The sequence below is a fragment of the Geotrypetes seraphini genome, chromosome 10, assembly GCF_902459505.1.
Source record: "Geotrypetes seraphini chromosome 10, aGeoSer1.1, whole genome shotgun sequence".
Lineage (NCBI taxonomy): Eukaryota > Metazoa > Chordata > Amphibia > Gymnophiona > Dermophiidae > Geotrypetes > Geotrypetes seraphini.
This window is the reverse complement of record NC_047093.1, coordinates 28,402,990-28,424,649: the sequence shown is the minus strand read 5'-3', so window position 1 is coordinate 28,424,649 and position 21,660 is coordinate 28,402,990. Positions and strand designations below refer to the sequence as shown.

The following is a 21,660-nucleotide window of genomic DNA, read 5'->3' as shown; positions in this document are numbered from 1 at the left end:
TTGTGATCATCACTAACCATAATGGTAAAATCAATGTAAATTTGATCACACGTGAATGGTAAATTAGATTTGCTATTCATTTATATTTAAATTTAATTTACCTTGTTTAAACAACATCTGGTAACAACAATTGTTGGACGTATACTTATTCAGTTTTCATGCACCCTCAGTTGTTACTATTTTTTTTGTTGAAACAGATAAATACAAATATTTAAATGTTTAACCTCTGTGTTGGTGCAAATTGAAGGGGAAACCTATTGAAACATCTGACTGCGACTATAAAATTTCATGCATTTAATTGTAATAATTACATTGAAATGTAATTGCATTACATCATCACTAGGGGTTTTTACAATATCTTTTGATGAGGGTACATGTAGTGATGCTCCTTGAGAAGACCTTAGAGGAGACATATTTTTAATGAGGGCCTTGAAAATCAAAGATAGAGCTTTAAATGTGACCCTGTAGGGTACCGGTAGCCAGTGCAATTTTTGCAAGAACCAATAAGCCAAGAGGCCAGAATGTGGCCTCTGAGACATGGATTTTGTTAGTCCTTGCACTCACTTGCAGCCAACTGCCATACTTACCGTAGTAGCAGCCTCTGAAGTATCCTTGGGCTGTTTTGGAGAGAACAATTCTATGTGAGGGTGGGGAGGGGAATTGGGGTTGAAAAGACTAATGAGAATTGGAGCTCTGTGCCAGAAGGGGGAAAAAGTCAAGGCCAGTCCCATTTCTGAAGGCAGTACCACCACCTATGCCCTTCACCAGGCCAGGTCTGCCCCTTAAACAAAGCAAAAGTGGCTGGTGAGAGGCCTTCAGGGGACATGCACACTCAAGGCCTGCCATGCCCCACCCCTTCTAAAAAGGCCCCAATGATCCATCCTTGCTTTGTTTTAGGGTTGGCCTGGTGGAAGACAGCAATGGCAACATTAAAAGCAGCAGTGAACGCACCACCTGAAAGGAGTGGAAGAGGGAAGCTGCTACATATCTGAAGGGTAGAGGGAAGGGAGAGAAAGGATGTGGCAATGCTGGATGCTTGGAGGATATAGAAGGAGAGATGCTGGACACTTATGGGAATATGGAAGGATCAAAGCTGGAAACTGAGGGTGTTATTTTTAAGTTTCAAGTTTATTAAAAAAAATTTTTATACCACTCAATCAAACCTCTAAGTGGTGTACAAATAAGTGCTAATATGGTACCAAAGATACAAACTTACATAGGTAGAGCTCGTGATGAGTCACAAGACAAATAATAGACAAGGTATAAACAAACAGGCACAAAAGGAATGAGGGAGGAGCTACAATAATCAAGTAAAGTTAACATAAAAGGTAGGTAGATGGGAAGGGGATTTTAAAAATAAGGATAATTAAAATTAGAAATTAAAATTTTTTGCCCTAATAAGGGCAGTTAGGTGTTAAAAGCATCTTGGAATAGAAAAGTTGTAAAGTTATTTTTAAAATGAGGGAGAGAAATTTCTGAGCGGAGTTTATATGGGATTTTTTTCCCCATTATTTCCTTTCTCTTTTAATTCATATCGTATTCAGTCTATGAGGTATATAGATAAGTATAAATTACTACTTCCATCTATTAAGGGGATTCAAATTTTAGGTCAACTTTCACATTCTTTGGCATTTACTATGGTGAAAATCTGGAATGACCTTCCTTCAGACATTAGAACTCTCTCTTCATTGACTTGTCTTAGAAAAACCTTAAAAACTTATCTGTGTACAAAATATCTTACAGATAACTGGTAGAATTCTTTAGCTGATAATTGTACATTGATATCTACTGTTTATCAATCTCTTTAAAATTGTGTTTTGTTAACCAGTTTGAGTCCTTTAAGGGAATGACCGGGTATATAAGACCAAGGATTAGATTAGATTAGATTAGATTAGAAGAAAGAATGCTGGACTCGTGGGGGCAGTGTTAGGGACTGGAGAAGTTGAACATCTGGTGGGATATGAAAAGGAAGGGGAGATGCTGGACTCCTGGGGGAGTATTAGAGAAGGGAAGAGGAGAAGCTGATTATCTGGTGGGGTAGGATAAAGAAGGGGGAGATGCTGGATTACAGAGAGGTAACATAGTAACATAGTAGATGAAGGCAGATAAAGACCTGAATGGTCCATCCAGTCTGCCCAACCTGATTCAATTTAAATTTTTTAAATTTTTTCTCCTTAGCTATTTCTGGGCAAGAATCCAAAGCTCTACCCGGTACTGTGCTTGGGTGTCAACTGCCGAAATCTCTGTCAAAACCTACTCCAGCCCATCCACACCCTCCAAGCCATTGAAGCCCTCTCCAGCCCATCCTCCCCCAAATGGCCATATACAGACCGTGCAAGTCTGCCCAGTACTGGCCGTAGTTCAATATTTAATATTATTTTCTGATTCTAGATCCTCTGTGTTCATCCCACGCTTCTTTGAACTCCATCATCGTTTTCTTCTCCACCACCTCTCTCAGTAGGGCCTTGAGCTGCCAGTGAGTTGGCTGCATGGCTGAAGGTTTGCCTGGGCGGGAGCAGGGGTCCTTGGATTGTAGAGATTTCCAGGAGGTATGGTTTGAGTGTGATTTGGCTGGGGTCTGGGGTTTGGGTGGGACTTTAATCATTTCACAAAGGGAAGGTGCGTGTATGTATGAGGAAAATGTTTCATGTGGGCAAAAAATTAGAACAGACTGGTGTTTGGCAATAGGCAGAGACACTGGAATCTAGAATGCAGAGGAGTTAAAATTCCAGCCTGTTCAAGCCAGGAATGTGGACAGCCACCAATCTCCCCGGGAACCACTGTGTGGATCTCTGTTTCCTGCCAGGACTGCATTTCATGATACACTTATATTTGCTAGCATTATCACATTTTGCTCACTTTGGAAGAAAGGAAAGGAGGTGTTAGATCCTGAAAGCTAGTCAAGAAGGGGGTAATTCTTTAAAGTTAGGCAGTGGAGTGATGCATGCTAAACACAAATTTTATATAGGCAATTGCTATAGAATATTAGTGTAAGTCTCCAGTTATGCATCTAATGTTAGGTGTGAGAACTTACGCTAACTCAATGACAGTGCTAGTATTTTATAACCTGTGTGCATAAGTGCTAGACATGCCCCTCTGGACGGCTTTTCAAAACCCAGCACTTTGGCTGTGTTTTGAAAAGCCTTCTCAAATCGCGTCAGGCAGGGAGGAAGTCCGTGCATGTGCAGACATCACGCGTACACGCCATCATCACGTGGCACGTGCGGCCTTCCTCCATGCCTGACAAGAGCAGGGGACGGGGCTAGGGAAGGACTGGGGGGCGGGATTAGAGCATTACAGGGCGGGCCTGGGGGGCGGGTCTAGAGGTCCGGATTTTCCGATTGGAAAATCTGGCAACCCTACACCCAGGTCCACACCTCCTTCCAATTAGGCACCGTGGATTTTGCATACAGTGTTTAGAGAATTCCATCTTTGGGAAGTTATACGGGTAACAATTAACACCAGTTATGGCTAAAAATTAAGAATATAAGAGTTGCCATACTGGGACAGACTGACTGTCTATCAAACCCTGTATCCTTTTTCTAACATTAGCCAACCCAGGTCACCTGGCAAAATTCCTGGCAAGATTCCAAGGAGTAAAACAGATTTTATGATGTTTATCCTAGGCATAAGCAGTGGATTTCCCCAAGCCATCTTAATAATGGCTTATGGACTTTTGCTTTAGGAAATTATCCAAACCTGTTTTTAAATCCTGTTAACTGCTTTTACCACATTCTCTGGCAATGAATTCCAGAGTTTAATTACATGTTGTGTGAAGAAATATTTTTTTTCCGGTTTGTTTTAAATCTGCTACTTAGCAGCTTCACTGCATGTTTCCTAGTCCTGGTATTTTTGGAAAGAGTGAACAAGCGACTCACATCCACCCCTTCCACTCAACTCAGAATAGACTTCTGTTAGATGACCCCTGAGCTGTCTCTTCTCCAAACTGAAGGGCTTTTACCTTTCCTCTTAGGGAAGTCGCCCCATCCCTTTTATCATTTTTGTCGCCTTTCTCTGTATCTTTTCCAATTCTGTTATATTTTTTTTGAGATACAACGACCAGAATTCTCACAGTATTGGAGGTGCATCCGTACCATGGAGCAATACAAAGGCGTTAGAACATTTTCAGTTTTGTTTTCCATTCCTTTCAAGATAATTCCTAAGAACATAAGAATAGCCTTACTAGGTCAGATCAATGGTCCATCAAGCCCAATAGCCCGTTCTTACGGTGGCCAATCTAGATCACTAGTACTTGGCCAAAACCCAAAGAGTGGCAACATTCCAGCATCTCAAAGAATAGTAAGATTCTGGAATCCCAATCAGAGCAACATTCCAGAGCTGAGATTGTGATGTCATAATACCTCATTCCACAGTGCCTCACAGCCAACCTCATTTGTGATGCTACAATGACTTAATTGTCCTATACTTGGCTCACCTAAGAACATAAGAATAGCCATACTGGGTCAGACCAATGGTCCATCAAGCCAAGTAGCCCATTCTCACAGTGGACAATCCAGGTCCCTAGGACCTGTCCAAAATCCAAAGAGTAGCAATATTCCATGCTACCGATTCAGGGAAAGCAGAGGCTTCCTCCATGTCTTAATAACAGACTATGGACTTTTCCTCCAGGAATTTGTCTAAACCTTTTTTAAAACCAGCTACGCTATCCGCTTTTACCACAACTTCTGGCAACGTGTTCCAGAGCTCTATTCTCTGAATGAAAAAATATTCCCTCCTATTGGTTTTAAAAGTATTTCCCTGCAGTTTCATCGTGTGTCCCCCTAGTCTTTGCAATTTTTGACGGAGTGTAAAATCGATCCACTTGTACCCGTTCTACACCTAATTGACAATATTCTATAAGTTGTGTGGGGCTGGTTTAAGTTTATATCAGTTTATTATATACTGTAGTTTTGGTTCTTGTTATTTTTTAACCTTTATTTCTGAGGCTCCTCTCTTATCAGAGAACACATCTCTTCCATCTACTCCTGACTGCAATCTCGGGCCTTATTCCCCACGTCGGTCAACACAACTTTACTAACTTTGACAAGCCAAAGAACTAAAAAGAAGGTCAAGGGTAAAACTCACTTTTCCGTTCAGCAAAGCAGCACCTGTGGCTAGGGCAAGCCGGTGATATTTACGCAGAAACACAGTGGATGAAATGTCAACAGGACTGCTTAAGCAAGAGTCAGCATGAACACATATAAAAGTGCTGATTCATTTTCAGAAACTACACGGAGGTTAAATGGATCCAGCTCAGTCTATTGCCAGTGGTATCTTTGAAAGTACCTGAAAGGCAGCAGGACACAGAGCAGATTGTGTTCCGTGAGTGAGTTATGGCCGCTGAGCTTGTCTTATTTGACATGATGGTATGGATAGGCTGGAGTGAGCTTCAATGGCAGCCCAGAAATATCAAAGAATAAAGACAATTTAATTTAATCATGAATTTATAATGTGTGTAACTAATGCGCAGTCTGGATGAACCATTCAGATCTTTAGTTTGTTACTATTCCTTATTATCACCAATGAACGGCTATAAATTAGCACACTGTCGGGATAGGGAAAAGGAGGGGTGAGTTGGATGGCTGTCCTGGATATAATGCCTCAGAATGGAAGGCTTTATAGAATGATGCCTGATTTTACTTAGTTTCTGCTGTAAAAAAAAAAATTTTGGCCTGTTTATTCATCATACTCTGAGAGAATGCGATTTCTTACTATCCCAGCATTTTGAAAAATTCATTTTTTTTCAATTAACTTTCATGTCTTAAGCCCCACCCCCTCCCCTGAGGTTTTCAAATAATTGAATCGACAATCGTGATCATTCCAAGAATGTCCTCCTCATAAAAACTTGCCCCCTCTTGTTCGCAACTGCGATAGCAGCTTCTAGTGCGGGGAGCCGTGCTGAATGGCTTGCGCTGCTCCCGACGCTCATAGGAACTCAATGAGCATCGGGAGCAGCGCGGGCCATTCAGCGGGGCTCCCCCCACCAAAAACTGCTAGCGCAGTTTAATAGACGAGGGGGGTTAGTGTTGTGAGTATATGCATAAATGAATACTTCCAGGTGAATGAGCCCTTTAAAATCTGTCCAGTCTCCCTGCAGATAAAATGAGACGCTAGTAATTCTTTGAGTTTGCATGGCATGCCAGGGTTTATTGTTCAACTGCAGTATCTCTTTGCTACCCCCTTGAAGCTGTTGCCCTAGGCAACTGCTTAGTTTGTCTAATGATTAAGCTAGCCCAGAATTACCACTACTTAACTACTATTAATTATTTCTATAGCGCTACCAGACGAAAGCAGCGCTATAAAGAGGTTACAAAATATCTCTTTGCTAAGCAATTTAACTCCCCTCCCCCCTTAATCAAGCTGAGCTAGGGGTTTTTAGCGCATTTACTGCGTCAGCTCGTGCTATAAACTTTTAGCGCAGCTTGATAACAGGGGCCCTAAATGTGGTCTAATAAGTTTGTTGGCTACATGAAATTTAATTTAAAAAAACCCCAACAAAAAACCAGAATTGGAGGCAGACCAGAGGCATGGTTGTAGTTTAACCAGATAGCATCAATTAGGCCATGTCTCAAGGTATCAGAAATCGACTGGGTCCCAGTTAAAAGGGAAGCAGAAAGCTATTTGCAGTAACCTAAAGGCTGCTTCCTATTGAACCTGATATAGTTCTTTGTTGCCAAATCTTGCACATGGCAAGAGACCAAGAAGAGAGTGGACAAATCCAGCATGGGGGAACGGAGTCTGATGCTGGTCAGACTTGTATGGTCTGTGTCCTGTACGCGGTGAGAGACCAAGAGAGTGGCCAAATCCAGCATGGGGGAACGGAGCCCGCTGCTGGCCAGACTTGAGCGCAACTCAAATCACTAGAAAGCTGAAAATACCAAATACTTCCAGGAAAAGCCTATACAGATAACCACATAAGTTGTCTGAAAGTCTGGTCCACAGACAATGTTAAATGATTTAGGACATTTTCCAAAGCCACGGTAGCGATTCTCTTGCTGCAGATGCACTGAAGGTCACAGGAATTGAATGGGCTTTTGTGCATTTTCTGTGGGAGAAGGGCTACTGCGGCTTTGGAAAAGGGGTCCTCATTCTGGCCATAATGTCCCAGAATATTCATTTTTTTACAGGTGTAATATTAACTTGTTAGCCCCCATCCACTCCCTTACTGCCACTTAATAATAATTAAAAGTGTTAACTGCTTTCTCCTAATTAGAAATTAGCCTTGTATATCGTCCGCACAGGAATGATAATGCAGTTGAAAATCTGAAGAACTTCACATGAGGGCTACATATCAATATTAAAAAATAAGTGGAACCTGGAGGGACTCTGCAGAGAAAAAGAAAAGGAACATTTTTCACCCAGCTGTACAGAGACTGTACTCTCGGAGACAAGAGAGGAAAACAGTGACGGAGTTAAAAAAAAGTGTGGGATGAACACAGAGGATCTAGAATCAGAAAATAATAGTAAATATTGAAGAACTAAGGCCAGTACTGGGCAGACTTGCACGGCCTGTGTCTGTATATGGCCGTTTGGTGGAGGATGGGCTGGGGAGGGCTTCAATGGCTGGGAGGGTGTAGATGGGCTGGAGTGAGCTTTGACAGAGACTTCAGTAGTTGGAACCTAAGCACAGTACCGGGCAGAGCTTTGGATCCTTGCCCAGAAATAGCTAAGAAGAAGAAAAAAAAAAAAATTAAATTGAATCAGGTTGGGCAGATTGGATGGACCATTCGGGTCTTTATCTGCCGTCATCTACTATGTTACTATGTTACAAGAACCAAATTAGACCAAAATGATGCTTCGCACTCGTGTCTTTTAAGCAGCGAAGGTCACAGGCTATGGTATCACAACACCAAGGAATCAGGACCTTTATCTAGTGCTTGATGTAAATGGTTTGTACTGGATAACAAAAGAGTCTGTAACCCTTGAACAGTTCTATAGCTTGATTGTAAAGAAAAGTCAGGCTAATTTATGCTTACTAAGGCCTATATGCTCAAAACTCACCGTGCCTTTAACAATCATCGCTAAATCAGTTTTAACTGGTTTAGTGACGATGTATTGCATCTGTCGATGCCCAAATCAGCAAATCGCAGTCTCTTCTGTGGTTTGTAGCAGCCTCCAATAATTGTATGTAAATATATTACAATGAGCTCATCAATATTAAAATGAGCATACCGACTGATGCCCACATGATTCCCAAAATGAAGCGCTAATTTTTAATACTCCAAAATCTCCCACAGGTCTGGAGATGCCAGTAGCGTTAAAAAAGCGCTGAATAGCCGCTTTTTTTCTTTTTTTTAAAATGAGCACAGATGTCATGCCCACATCTCCCAAACTAAAAAAAAAAAGCAGATGGGAAGCCCGCTTCCTCCTGCCTCAGCCATCCAGACCTCCCCCCACCTTTAAATAGATGATTGGCAGGAGGGATGCCCACTCCCTCCTCTGCCAGTCCCCCCTACCCCCGTGAATATATGTTGCAATTATAGCTGCTGTTTCTCCTCTTTATTTGGTAGGAGGGATGCCCACTCCCTCCTCTGCCAGTCCCCCCCCCCCGTGAATATATGTTGCAATTATAGCTGCTGTTTCTCCTCTTTCTTAGTGGCTTAGAGACTGCTTTCCTGCTCATTATTATGCAGGACATCTTTCATTCTCTCTATGATATTTAGAAACTGTGCATTTCTGATTTCTATGTAATTTGCAAAGTTACAGGAGGTAATGTACTTCTCTTTGTACTTCTCTAGGGTTACCTGGCATACAGCAAGCTGTAAATATGTCATGCACCCTTTATTTTAAACAAGTTATAACACGTCATTATTGCTACAGTGTGCTGTAGAGTTTTATTTGGTTTTAACTCATGCCTATTGGAATGGTAATTCAAGGGAGTTATAGTCAGATACATTTGGTTATTTTCCTGTCCCCAGTCCTCAAGTACTGTTTCTATGGAAGAGGTGGTGGAAACAGAGACTGTGTCTGAATTCAAGAGGGCCTGGGATAGACATGTGGGATCTCTCAGAGAGAGAAAAAGATGTTACTGCGGATGGGCAGCTCTATGACCTCACAATGTAGATGCACAGAGCCTTAGCCTATAGGAAGAGGAGGAGATAATGTTACTGCAGATGGGCAGACTAGATGGGCCATTGGGCCTTTATCTGCCATCAGTTTCTATGTTTCTATAACCATAAAGTTTTGTGACCTCACAATGCAGGTCTAAAAAGTCTTAGCCAATAGGGAGACAGTGGATGCTGCAAATGGGCTATTTGGCCATTATCTGCCGCATTGTTTCTATGTTACATTAATTTAAGTTAAGGACCTAATTAGTAAGTTTAATTGTAAAAAAAAATGGAGCTTGTTTAATTTATGGAATGTTAACACACATTATCTGGTTAAGAGGCCTTTTACTAAAGGGCATTAAGCATTAAGGCCCGGATTCTCTAACCGGCGCCCAAGTTGGTGGCTGCCTTAAAAGCGGCCACCGATCGCCCGTCAATCATTCGAGGGCACCGGTGACTGAATCGCGCCTATTCAGTCACGATAGGCGGCTGAAATGTAGACCTAGAAGGCCCGAGCCTACATATCAGCTGCATATCTTTGCCGCTAGAAAAAGCAGTCATAAGCCAATTGTGGCAGGTGAATTTATCCCCAATCAGCTGAGCCGGCAGAGCTCCCCGAAGCTCAGCTGGGCCTGATTCTGTAATCGGTGCCCAAGTCAGATCGCCTGTCAATCATTTGAGGGCACCGGTTACAGAATCGGGCCTATTCAGCCAAGATAGGTGGCTGAAATGTAGGTCACCGCTTAAAACGCTAGCGCGGTTTAGTAAAGGAGGGGTTTAGATTGTGAGCCCACTAGGGATAGAGAAAGTATCTGCATATAATAAAATGTGAATTGCTTTAGTTTTACCACCGAGGGGCAATTAACAATTGCTGGCAAAATATACAGCTTTTTCATTGAATAATAGCTGCCTTTCGCCCACAGCAAATGTACAAGAGCCTCCTCTGGAAATCAGCAAAATGAAAATCTTCATATTACTATTGTACAACATGGTTAATGTTTAATTTTAATTTTGTTTTTTTATTTCTGAAATGATTTATATTGGACTTAAAGAGATCATAAACAGGTTACCAAATAAAAAAAAAATTAACGTATGCGAGAGAGGTCACGCACAAATTAAGTTTCATCTCTTTCAAAGCTGGTGCTTTGTGCAGTGAAGGATTAACAGATGTAAGCATACAGGTGACGTTTTTTTTTTTACCTCGGCATAGCCATCCCTCCAGTACAACTCCAACCTGCCACACCTGTGTTTTACTAGACAATCGGATACAGTGAAGAGTTTATTTAGAAATAGTTTTATTAACAAAACTTATTAGTTATTCCATCTTTAAAAATTATAGGCACCCGTAGATTAGACATGTTTTCGGTCGTGGGCCCCCAATGGTGGAATTCATTGCCCCAATATATAAAAAATGAAAAAGACATTCCCTCTTTTAAGAAATCTTTGAAAACATTTCTTTTTAAAAAGATTTTTAATACATAAAAATTTTGTTTTTTTAATAAAAATTTTTTTTGTTTCAAGAATTTTACTACCTCCTCAATGTTTTACCCTTAAATGTGTTTCTTATTATAAGATATGTAACTTTAACCTCCCTTTCCTCCCAATTGTTGTCTGTCTTGTCTAATATCTAATGTTTATATATTTATTGTATGTTTTTATCTTAATTAATTGTATTTTAATGTACATCGCTTTGTATAAAGATATAGCGATTTATCAAATATTTAATAAACCTTGAAAAGAAGAACAGAGGAGTTGCCTGGTGCAGGGGTAGGCCCCCTCGGTCTTCAAGGGCAGTGACCCAAGTTTTCATAATTTTCCCAATGAATATGCATGAGTTAAGCTCTGGAACACCTTGCCAGAGGTTGTGGTATAAGCAGATGGCAGATTGAAAAAAAAAAATAATAGAAAATTGATCCTGTGACGATTGGGGTCTATATGATTTTTTGCCTAACCTACAAAGGCATTTGAGAGCCCGAAGATCTAAAAAAACATAAAAATTTTCAGCTGGATTCTAATATATTGTGGCTTAATGTAACATGAACATTAGCACATTGCTTGTGAGTAGTTAATGTGGGAGCACTTACCATCTGCTATTTAAAAGGCATCAAGGCCTGGATTCTGTATATGGTGCTGGTGGCGACAGCTCCTGTAAGAGCGGCCGCCGATCGTGTGTCAATGACGTGATGGCACCATTACTACCTGCGACAACTCCAAAAAATAAGGAACTACTTTTCAGAGTCTGGCTTTGCCCAATTACTTTATGCCTTAGTACTCTCCCGCATGAATTCCTGCAATGCACTATTCAACGGTCTCACGGCGACAAATGTATGAGGATCACCTGGAGGACAACCACAAGGAAGATGAGTCCGGTGCAAGTCAAACGCCAGGATGAGGGAAGATGGAAGTGTACAGAGGACACAGACCTACGGCTAGAGAGATGGCCATACACCAGGGACACGGACCTGCGGCTAGAGAGGCAAGAGAACATAGAGAGGACAGCAATCGTCATGGGGGACTCCATCATCAGACAAGTCAACAGCCACATAGCGGGAGGAAGACAGGAGCGGCTGGTGACCTGCCTACCGGATGCCAAGGGAGAAGATATAGTGAGCCGCATCGACAGGATCATCGACAGCGTGGAAGAGGAAGAGGAAGATACGGTGGTGGTGGTCCACGTGGGGACAAACAACGTGAGCAATAGGAACTACAGCAGGGAAGGACTGAAAGACCAGTTCTGGATGCTAGGAGGGAAGCTGAAGACCAGAACGCTAAGGGTAGCGTTCTCGGAGATCCTGCCGGTACCCAGGGCCGACGAGAAGAGGCAGACAGAGCTGCAAGCAGTCACCACGTGGATGAGGCACTGGTGTGAGGAAGAAGGATTCCACTTTATGTGCAACTGGACGACGTTCTGGGGGAAGAGCAAGCTATTCAGGAAGGATGGACTCCACCTCAGTGGCGACGGAACGAGGCTGCTTACAAGAGAGAAATTGAGAAGTTTTTAAGCTAGGAAGAAGGGGAAAGCCAACAGTCGACCAAGAGTTGATGGTTCGGGAACTGGTATACCCAGAGGATACCGTGCAGGAAGATAGTGGGAAAGACTCACCGGATCATAGGCAAGACAGAAATCCTGACAGATTGAAAGGGACACAAGAGGGAAGGAAATGCAAGAAAGTAACAGGCTGCAAACTCAAGTGTATGTACACGAATGCAAGGAGCCTAAGGAATACATAAGAACATAAGAAGGTGCCTCCACTGGGACAGACCAGAGGTCCATCCTGCCCAGCGGTCCGCCCACGCGGCGGCCCATCAGGCCTATCACCTGAACAGTGGTCCCAGACTAATTTTGTAACTTACCTCTAATCCTCTAATCCTATCCTTATAACCTACCTCTACGCCTATCTGTACCCCTCAATCCCTTTGTCCTCTAGGTACCTATCCAAACCTTCTAAGATGGGGGAATTGGAAGCTATGGCACAAAAATATAACTTCGACATCATCGGCATCACGGAAACATGGTGGAATGAGGAAAATGTCTGGGTCACTGTGCTACCAGGATACAAGCTATACCGCAGAGACAGAGTGGGTCAAAAAGGTGGGGGTATTGCCCTATACGTCAAAGAGGGAATTGAGTCTATCAGAGAGAACACGCTGGATACAAAAAATAAGGTAGAGTCTCTATGGGTCATAATTCCAGGAACAAATGGAACGGAAACGAAGATCGGCATCTACTATCGACCCCTAGGGCAGTCCGAAGAAATTGATGGAGAAATGATGGACGAGATTAAACGCAACTGTAAGGGAGGCAACACAGTTATCATGGGTGACTTCAATTATCCGGGGATAGACTGGAACCTAGGCACCTCCGGCTGTGATAGGGAGACAAAGTTCCTGGATGCTGTAGGCGATTGCTTCCTGGAACAACTTGTCAAGGAAAATACTAGAGGAAATGCAATTCTGGATTTAATTCTAAATGGACTAAGAGGACCGACGCAAGGTGTAGAAGTAGAAGGGATGCTGCGAAGCAGTGATCACAATATGATCCGCTTCAACCTGGACACAGGGTCAAAACATCGATCCAGAATGATGGCCACGGCACTGAACTTCCGAAAAGGGAATTACGAAGGGATGAGACTCATGGTGGGGAAGAAGATAAGCACTGTAAAAACGCTAGAGCAAGCATGGTCCCTTTTTAAGGACACAGTCACCGAGGAGCAAAATCTATATATACCACGTATCATCAAGGAATCCAAGAGGAAAAAGAACAAGGAACCGGCATGGCTCACTGTAGCAGTGAAAAAAGCAATCACAGACAAGAAGTCTTTGTTTAAGGAATGGAAAAGGTCAAAACGGACAAAAACTGGAAAAGCACAAACAACATCAAAGCAGGTGCCATAAGGCGGTAAGAGGGGCCAAAAGAGGCTACAAGGAAAAAATAGCCAAGGAGGCAAAAAACTTCAAGTCATTCTTTTGATATATTAAGAGGAAAGACCCGCGAAGGAAGCGGTGGGGCCGTTGGATGACCATGGAATAAAGGGAGTGCTAAAGGAGGACAAAGCCATCGCTGCAAACTGAACACATTTTTTGCGTCTGTATTTACCGAAGAGGACATACACAACATACCGGAAGCTGACAGGCTATACGCAGGAAATGAAGACGGGAAACTGACAGGGTTGACGGTCAGTCCAGAAAAGGTATGCAGACTTATTGATAGGCTTAAAAACGTTAAAACCCCGGGACCAGATGGCATCCATCCGAGGGTAATCAAAGAACTGAAAGGGGCTATAGCTGAACTGTTTCAACTAATAGCCAATCTGTTGATCAAATTGGGAAGGATTCCAGAAGACTGGAAAGTGGCGAATGTTACACCGATCTTCAAGAAAGGTTTGAGGGGAGATCCGGGAAACTACAGACCAGTGAGGTGCTGATAAAGAACCGCATCGTTGATCACCTTGATGGACACGATCTGATGAGGACCAGCCAGCATGGCTTCAGCAAAGGAAGATCTTGCTTGATGAACTTGCTGCACTTCTTCGAGGGAGTAAACAGGCAGATAGACAAGAGTGACCCGGTCGACATTTATATCTGGATTTTCAGAAGGCGTTTGACAAGGTTCCGCATGAACGACTACTTCAAAAAATTGCGAGCCATGGAATTGAAGATGAAATACTCACGTGGATTAAAAACTGGCTGGCGGATAGAAAACAGAGAGTGGGGGTAAATGGACAATATTCAGACTGGAAAAGCGTCATGAGTGGAGTGCCGCAGAGTTCGGTGCTTGGACCTGGAAATTGGTATGACGAGTGAGGTGATTAAATTTGCAGATGATACGAAGTTATTCAGAGTAGTGAAGACACAGGAGGATTGCGAAGACCTGCAACGTGACATAAACACGCTCGAGAAATGGGCTGCAACATGGCAAATGAGGTTTAACATGGATAAGTGTAAGGTGATGCATGTCGGTAATAAAAATCTTATATACGAATACAGGATGTCCGGTGCAGTACTTGGAGAGACCCCCCAGGAAAAAGACTTGGGAGTACTGGTCAACAAGTCAATGAAGCCGTCTGTGCAATTCGCAGTGGCAGTGAAAAGGGCAAACAGAATGCTGGGAATGATTAAGAAGGGGATCACGAATAGATCGGAGAAGGTTATCATGCCACTGTACCAGGCCATGGTACGCCCTTACCTGGAATACTGCGTCCAGCACTGGTTGCCGTACATGAAAAAAGACACAGTACTACTCAAAAGGGTCCAGAGAAGAGCTACTAAAATAGTTAAGGGGCTAGAGGAGTTGCCGTACAGCGAGAGATTAGAGAAACTGGGCCTCTTCTCCCTTGAAAAGAGGAGACGGGGGGGGGGGGACATAATTGAAACATTCAAGATACTGAATAGACTTAGTAGGGTGAATGAGAGGGCACTCTCTAAAGTTAAAAGGGGATAGATTCCATTCAAACTTAAGGAAGTTCTTCACCCAGAGAGTGGTGGAAAACTGGAATGCTCTTCCGGAGGCTGTTATAGGGGAAAACACCATCCAGGGATTCAAGACAAAGTTAGACAAGTTCCTGCTGAACCAGAACATACGCAGGTAAGGCTAGTCTCTGTTAGGGCACTGTTCTTTGGCCTAAGAGCCGCCGCGTGAGCGGACAGCTGGGCACGATGGACCACTGGTCTGACCCAGCAGTGGCAATTCTTTTTTTTTTTTTTTTATAATTTTTGTGGCAATTCTTATGTTCTTATGTTTTCCAGCATGTTCAAAACGTGGTTATCAGGCTTCTAAAAACCATCAGTGCCCGTGACCCTGTCTCCCAGGTTCTAGTGTAGCCAAACGTTATGTCTTCAAGAGCCTGATGCTAGCATCGGGCTACGTGGTGGCTAAGCTTCCTCCATAAGTACCGAACCGGTCCCTCCGCTCCCAGGATGCAATATGCTTCAAAACGCCCTTCAACTGCAAACTGCCAAATGATGGTCCTACTCCCACTTCATACCAAGCCACTGGAATCGACTGCCACCACAGATCAGATCCCTTGAAGGACTCCTCAACTTTAGAAAAGCAATAAAAACATACCAATTCACTTAACCTCCTGCCCTTGACCCATGGACTACAAAGAAATGTATATTGGTACCAGAACCAGAATGTGTCATGTAAGGAAATCTTACATCTTGCACAGAAACTATGGCAAATCTAACTTGTAAACTGTCCATATGTGTCAAATTAGGATAAATCTTGTACTGCAGGATAACTATGGCAAATCGTAACCAGTAAACTGTATATTATGTATATTACTATCAGACCCCTAGTATGTGCCAAGTTAGGATAAAAGCTTGTATTGTAATCTTGTACTGACATTATGTATGTTTATCATGTAACCCGTTCTGAGCTCTTTGGGGACACCGGGATAGAAAACGAATTAATTAAATAAATAAATATTGACATCCAAGTCTATACAATCCCCAGGATACATCATGATCTACTATATTCAATATGGAGGACAGATCTAACTGCATCTTGAGAGCACATCCTTGGTCCAAAAGAAGTGAAGTTCAGAAACAAGGGTTGAGGAACAAGACTCTGTACTGCAAGTTTTCTTGAAACATAGACACTTTTACAAAGGTGCGCTAGCGTTTTTAGCACATGCGCAGGATTAGTGCCAAAAAATTACCGCCTGCTTAAAAGGAGGCGGTAGCGGCTAGTGCGTGCTAAGCGTGCGCTAAAACCACTAGCGCGCCTTTGTAAAAGGAGCCCTTAGAAACATGACAGCAGATAAAGGCCAAATGGCCCATCCAGTCTATCCATCTGCAGCATCCACTATCTCCTCCTCTCCCTATAGGCCAAGACTCTTTACATCTGCATTGTGATGTCATAGAACTTTATGGTTATAGAAACATAGTTTCACTATAGATGGGGGTATCTATAATAATAAAATGCTACGCGTGCATGCGCACTCTCGCTGTGTTCCCTAAGATCTGATCTGTCGGGATGTGGCCACAAGAGTGCGCATGCGCGCCATACTAGCCTCCCTGCTCTCCACCTTGCGCTGTTGGAAGGATTCCGAGGAAGGCGGCGATGGTGAGGGGAGCCGCCGTGACAAATTCAAAATTAAATCGGTACCAGGCAGGGATCGACAGAGGAGCCGCGGCGTCTGCCGCCGCTGAACCTTTTCAAACCCTACCCAGCACTTCCGCCATCATTGCTAACTTTTTTAAAGTCCGGAAAAGCCGTCGGCCGTGAAGTATGCAGGCGGCATACTTCACGGCCGATGGCTTTTCAAACCCCCCCAGTACCGCCGCCGCTGTACCTTTTAAAACCCTCCACCACCACCCCCTAGCACTGCCGCCATTGTTGGTAAGTTTTTAAAGTCCTGAAAAGCTGTCGGACGTGAAGTATGCAGGTGGCATACTTCATGGCCGATGGCTTTTCATACCCCCCCAGCACTGCCGCCGCTGTACCTTTTAAAACCCTCCAACCCCTCCCCCCAGCACTGCCACCATCGTTGGTAAGTTTAGTTTTTTTTTTAAACCTGGTGGTCCAGCGGTATCCCTATGCTAGAAGGCTCTAAGGCGTGGCTTCTTCAGGCAGCAGCAGCGTTTAAAATTCACTGCTGTTGCTGGCTTCAGCCCTTCCTCTCTGGCGGGTCCTGCCTACTTCCTGTTTTCATGAAGACAGGACCCGCCAGAGAGGAAGACCTGAAGCCGGCAACAACAATTAATTGTGAATGCTGCTGCTGCTGCCCGATGAAGTTCAAGGAGGAAAGGGATCAGAGGGGGAGAGAATGGTAGGGCATGGAGGTAAGGAGGAAGGTATGCCAGATCAAGGGAAAAGGAAGGGGGAAAGAAAGGCCATCTGGAACAGAGAGAGAGAGAGGGCGGACACTGGATGGAAAGAGAAGAGAGGGCAGTGAATGGAAGGGGCAAGACAAAGGGTGAACAGTAGATAAAAGGGTTAGAGAGAGGGAGACAGACACTGAATGGAAGTGTGGGGGAGAGGAGGGACAGCTGCTGAATGGAAGTCTGAGGGACGGGGAAGCAGACGTTGGTAAGAAGTGGGGAGAAGAAAGAAAAAAGGGCACATGTGAGGGAAGAGGATAGAGTTAGAAATAATGATAGACAGACAGGGAGCCAGGGAGAAACACAGACAGAAAGAATGACAGACAGCGTCCAAGGAGAGAGAGACAAATAAAAAAAAATAACCAGATAGACAGACATCTACTCTAGCACCCGTTAATGTAATGGGCTAACACACACAGAAAAAAAACAAACACACATACAGCAGGCAAAGAGACAAACACCAAAACAAACACAGACAGAGAGACCACAGGGAAGTGGGGGGGGGGGAGGGGGAGGGAGGAAAATGCTGCACAGGGAAGTAGGGTGGGAGGGAAATGCTGCAGCACAGGGAAATGGAAGGGAGGGAGATAAATGCTGCTGCATAGGGGGCAGGGAGAGAGACAGATAGAAAGAAAGACAGATAGTGAGTGGGAGGGAGGGAGACAGAAAGAAAAGAAGAAAGAGACAGGGGCAGGGAGAGAGACAGAAAGAAAGAAAGACAGCGGCAGAGAGAGACAGAAATAAAGAAAGACAGACAAACATATATTCTAGCACCTGTTAATGTAACGGGCTTAAAGACTAGTAAAAATATATATTTAATTCTCTACTAACAGGTTAATGCTTCTACAAAAAAAGAGAATTTACTAATTTAAATTATTGTAAAAAATCTATATCATAGATCTTATAAATAATAGTGCTCAGTAAAAGCCAATGTGAACTATATAATACGTGAGCGCAGGGTTCTATTAGTTCATCAAGCCTAGGTCATCATTGCACTCCTCCCTACCAATAAATAAAGCAGGTAAAAACCAGCAATAAATAAAAGTAGAGGAGAATTTATCTCCAATAGAATAGTTGTATCCTCCTGGGCCCAGCTGCAAATCCAAAAGTGCACAGTGCTCCCCATCAAATCAAAAACAAAAATAAAAAATCCCAATAAATATTCAAGTCCATTCGTTTCTAAGTTCATTCATCCAATAATTGGATTTGCAGCTGAGCCCAGGAGGATACAACTATTCTATTGGAGATAAGTTCTCCTCTACTTTTATTTATTGCTGGTTTTTACCTGCTTTATTAATTGGGAGGGAGGGAGGAGTGCAATGATGACCTAAGCTTGATGAACTAATAGAACCCTGCGCTCACGTATTATATAGTTCACATTGGCTTTTACTGAGCACTATTATTTTTAAGATCTATGATATAGATTTTTTACAATAATTTAAATTAGTAAATTCTCTTTTTTTTTTTTGTAGAAGTATAGAAACATAGTAACATGATGGCAGATAAAGGGCAAATGGCCCATCCACAGCATCCACTATCCTCCTCTCCCTATTGGCTAAGGCTCTTTACACCTGTATTGTGAGGTCATAGAGCTTTATGGTTATAGGAACATGATGGCAGATAGAGGCCAAATGGTCCATCCAGTCTGCCCAGCCACAGCATCTACTATCTCCTCCTCCCCCTAAGAGATACCACATGCCTGTCCCGTGATTTCTTAAATTCAGACCTACCCCCTGTTTTACTAAGGTGCGCTAACGGATTAGCGCGTGCTAAATGCTAAAGCGTCCATAGACTAACATGCACACGTTAATCGGTTAGCACACCTTAGTAAAAGAGGTCCATAGTCTTTGTCTCCACCACTGCTACCAAGAGACTATTCCACACACCTACCACCCTTTCTGTAAAAAGGTATTTCCTTAGATTACACCTGAGCCTATCACCTCTTAACTTCATCCTATGCCCTCTCATTCTGGAGTTTTAGGATGGCAGTATAAATGAAAAGATCAGGAGGACGTGTTAGAATGGTAAGAGGCTTTGCAACTGAAGGACGTTGGCCTCATGTCAAGGGTTTAAAATGTTATGTGCGTTCATATAATCCTGCAATTGAGTTAGCACAATAGATTTGGTAATTTTTTGCTATAAATGACATGCTGACATCAGGATGGATAAGAACATAAGATTTGCCGCTGCTGGGGATAAGGAAGCCAACCATAATACTATTTCCACAATGACCCTTACCAAACTTAGCAATTAATTTTAGAAGCTCTTCAGACTTAGAAAGGGGGAATCTATCTCAGGAATGGACCCCTAGAATGTCATTAACAAATATTTCAGAAATAAAATCAGAATTAGACAGCTGCTGAAACTGAGCTCTAAAAAAGTTTCCGATAATAATATTGCGCTAGAGTTGTAACAAACAGATCATGAAAAAGAGATATCACAATTCTAAAAAGATCTCTAGATACATGACCATTTTTCTGTATATTCCTTGCATAAAAATAATCTTCTGGTCTCTAAGATGTCAGTTTTATAACGTCTAACCTTATCTCTCCAGATCAGCATATCACAAACTAAAATAACAAGCCCATAAGCCATTATTAAGATGGACTCGGGAAAATCCTCTGCTTATTTCTAGGATAAGCAGCATAAAATCTGGTTTTACTGTTTTGGGATTTTTACAAGATACTTGTGACCTGCATTGGCTACTGTTGGAAAAAGGATACCTGTGCTGGATAGACCATTGGTCTGACTCTGTATGGCAATTGCATGGCAGAATCCTGTGCGGGGAGGGCTGGAGAGGATTACTGTTCTATCTGCTTCACTGTAGTGGAAATGGTAAATAGATCATACCTTTCTGTGGTACAGTCAAAGCAGTCTACATATTATACAACGGGCCGCTGAAAAGTTTTCAGCCCAACCAAGAAAAGAATGACATGGAGCCATGAAACTTACATGTTATTCCACACTGTTCCTGACACTTTTCATTTCAATGAGGCTAATGCATCTAGTTAGTACATGGGCACATGTATAGGGAAACCTAGCCATTGTGACATCACTGATAAGGTTGGCTCTTAGGCATTGGTGGAATGAGGCATTATGACATCACAATATGAGGGGCTGCTGAAGAGTTCTCAGCCCAACCAAGAAGAGAATGATGTGGAGCCAGGAAACTTACAAGTTATTCCGCACTTTTCGTTTCAATGATATGAAAGAAAATGAAAAGTGTCATGAAAAGTGCAGAATAACTTGTAAGTTTCAGGGCTCCACATCATTCTCTTTTTGGTTGGGCTGCAAATTTTCCAGCGGCACCTTGTACAGGTATTTTGTCCCTAGTGGGCTCCCTGTGAACCTCAGATGACTGTTACTATTTGTGTTCAAGGTTTGATTGATATTTTTTCCCCCAAAAAGTAAAAAAAAAAACCTACAGTATAAAACAATTACCAAGTTTTTACCAACTTCTGAAACCAAATATAATGGTTTCACTGATTGCCACTCAAAACATATTGGGATTTGCGGTGGTAATTTTCCTATTGAGAACACCAGAGTCACAAAGCTTACAGGGGACAGAGGTGAGTAACTTGATCTGGACTGGAACATTCTGGTGTTACTAATCCATAACTGTGTGGCTAAGCCGGGGTGAAAACAGCAGAACAAAAGCATTCGGTGCCAAGCAGCTAAATACGTAGCGAATAATGCCAAACAGGTTAATCCTAGCTTCAAGTCTTGCTAAGGGAGCTCAGATTTCTGCTAACTACACAGAAACAAACATTTTCTTCTCTCTCTCGCTCTTCCCCTCTCTTCTCTGCTTGTTCTTCTCTCTTCCTCGTTCTTGCTTCTCTACCATCTCTCCTCTTCTGTTTCCTTTACCCTGGGCATCCTACAGAGGGATCCACTGGACAGAACTTGTTAAAAGAGTTTCTGAAAATGTAGCAGGAGGCGGAGGCAAGGATTATATAAGCTAAAAGGACAGTGAGGCTTCCCCCAAGTAGAAACGAGACAGCCCCTTCCCCACATCTCGGCACCAGCGCACCTGGCTTATCTTTCAGCGCCTCTCTGCAGAAGCGCGAGAAGGAGCTTTGCGCGTTTACTTCACCCGTCCTCTTCCTCTCCCCTCTCTCGCATTCTCCGTGCTTCCTCTGTCAGTTTCAGCCGGACGGCAGAATGCAGCTCCCCCCCTCCCCACTCTCACAGAGGCCAGTCCAGCTGCATCTCTGCTCTCAGACCGCGAATGGACCGAATGCAGGATGTCTTCGGCGTTATGAGCATTTTTGTTTTCCCTTCTTCTCAA

General features: G+C 43.1%; 1 protein-coding gene across 1 annotated transcript in view; it reads right to left on the bottom strand.

Moving 5' to 3' along the window:
* The window catches only part of SLC16A5 (solute carrier family 16 member 5), a 48,472-nt gene extending 26,812 nt beyond the window's left edge, over positions 1 to 21,660 (bottom strand). Inside the window, exon 1 of the mRNA XM_033962450.1 lies at positions 21,403 to 21,660. The gene's annotated coding sequence lies outside the window, so the exon portion shown is untranslated. The remainder of the gene's footprint in view (positions 1 to 21,402) is intronic.